The sequence below is a fragment of the Vulpes vulpes genome, chromosome 6 (genome assembly GCF_048418805.1).
Source record: "Vulpes vulpes isolate BD-2025 chromosome 6, VulVul3, whole genome shotgun sequence".
NCBI classification, from domain to species: domain Eukaryota; kingdom Metazoa; phylum Chordata; class Mammalia; order Carnivora; family Canidae; genus Vulpes; species Vulpes vulpes.
Genome location: NC_132785.1, coordinates 10,527,051 through 10,529,621, shown reverse-complemented (window position 1 = coordinate 10,529,621; position 2,571 = coordinate 10,527,051).

Here is a 2,571-nt window from a genome sequence, read left to right as displayed (position 1 = left end):
CCAAGATCTATGGGAGGAATCCAGCGGAACATAGGGGGCTCCTTTGGCATCATTCAGAAGTGACTTCAGGCTTAGAGACTCAGGAGACTTAGATTCAGAAAAAAAAAAAAATCTATTGACATCTTGTCCTACAAAATCAAAGTGAATCACAAGTGGAACCAACATTCAGGCCTGGTACAAATAGGACTCAGATCTAGGACTGTGCTTCTTGTTCCTGCTTATTACACAGGTGTGTGCACAAGGCGTGGAAAATATCCAGGGTCAGGGGATTGTGCATTTTCTGATGATTCATCCCTTTGAAAGTTAAGAATTTTTGTTTCTCCCAGTTTTACTGATTCGCAGTATCTATTATCTCTGAAAACATCAGATATCTGATATTTTCTGTGATACCTGCCCACTAAGCTATCCAATATCAGGGAGCAACGTCTTACATTTCTGTAAAGAAACAAACATCATTGAGCTCCAACAAATCAAAGAACTTCAGGATGATCTGGTCTAAGTCATCATCCCCTCCAGCCCTCCGGGATAGTATATTTGACATAGAAACGGGTCCTATTAAAATTAGAAGTGAGGACCCATTACTGTTCATTTAAGCTTTGGCCAGGATGATTTTTGCATCATTTCAGGCATGTCTACAACTTGTCAAGAGGAGACCATACGTGCCTGTTTCCTGTAAGTTACCAATTTATGTAGAAGGGATATCAAGCAGAGCAAAGGTACGGTGGCAGCAGAGAGCAGGAGGAGAAGCATCTTTACACATTTTTTCCCCTTGCCCCTTGTTTCCTCATGTGTAAAAGCTGATGCTGGTCTGTGTGGGTAGGACTCTGCCAGAGTGAAGAAAGATGATCAATGCTTGCTATGCCACAGATTCTTATACTTGGGCTTATATCTTCCTTCCAAAAAAAAAAAAAAAAAAACAAATTAAAGCAATTATTATTCATGAATTTCTGGCTGTTTTAGTTTCCTTTTGCTGCTATAACAAATGATCACAAACTTAGTCATTTATAATAACGCAAACTTAATTTCACATAGTTCCGTTGTGAGAAATAGAACACGGGTCACCCTGGGCTAAAATCAAGGTTAAAATCAAGCAAAGCTGCTATGTGCCTTTCTGGAAATTTCTAGCAATAATCTGTGTCCATGCTTTTTCTAGGAGGCTGCCCGCCTGCCTTGGTTCAGGGCCCCCTTTGTCATCTTCACTCCAATCTCTGCTTCCATTGTCACATCTCTGCTGATTCTGACCCTTTTGCTTTCCCTCACTAAGGGTCCTTGTGATCACACTGAGCTCACCCAGACAACGTAGGATCAACTTTGGGTCTCAAGATCCTTCACTTGGTCACATCAGCAGTCTTTTTGCCATGCCATAGTCCTGGGTTATGGGGGTTGGGGCCTGGGCACCGTTGACAAAGACGAGGGGGTGTTATTCACCTACCACACTGAGTAAGGAGCTGTTGGCAAGGTTTGGACTGTCTTGCTTCTCCAGCCAAACTCTACTCCAGGAAGAAGACATCTTCATTTTTCAGCCAACCCTGGACAACATCTTAGATTCCAGTTTGCACGGGCTTTAGAAAGCCAGACTCTTAGCAACCACCAAATGGGTGTTTCAGCCAAGATACCCACGTCTTTAGTGGAAGGAGGCAGATATGATTGATAAGGTGCTAAAAGTTAGCATGTCTTTGCATCATTCGCTTCTACGCAAGTTACTTGCAGCTCCAGCAGAGCTCAGCCTATTTTCTTGGGGGGGGAGGGAGGTATATAGTAACTTTAATCTTTATTGAAAGAGTTAACGAGCCTGTTATAAAAATAGGTACAATTTGATATGCCAGTATTTTTGCATGGCAGGATCAAAATTAATTTAAACATGAAAGGTTTCTAGTCAGACAGCAGGAACATAAAAACACTCAAAATTGGAAAAGTAGAAATTTCATTTTGGTCCTCCAAACAAGCTCGGAAAGCAAAACAAAGACAAACAAACAAGCGAAACCGCCTGTTTATAACCACCTCCCACTCTTTACGTGTTAAGTGTGTTAAATGCGTTACATATACATTTACTCGAATGCTTGATGATAATAAGTGAAGGTAAAACATTTTAAGGCAAATCGACCCACTTTCCTGGCACAGTAAAAATAGCCCGTTAAACTGGATTATTCACTCAGTGCTATTCGAATAACACGTTTATCTTTTGTTTGCCACCTGCGCCCACTCTTTCCTAAAACAAACTTGGCAACCACACCTTGCTCATTTTGCTTCATTTTCTATGAAAGTAAAATCTCATTCACAATCTCCGCATCCCACAAGCCGCTTGTAAATCTGATGTAAATCGAGGCGCAAATCCATCTCTACCCACCTAGTTTAAGGGTTTCTTTCACCCACGCATCGGCAATAATAATAAATAACACTGAAGGTTTTCCCTAAGCCCCACAGCTCATGCTAGATAAGGAAGCAGTAGCCCTTGTCGCCACCACCACACGTTTCTGGATCTAAAAATGTCTTAGGTCTGTAATCTCAAGGAAAGCCTCATTTTCTTATGCACTTTTAAAATTAATAGTCTATAATGCATTCTCTTTGTGA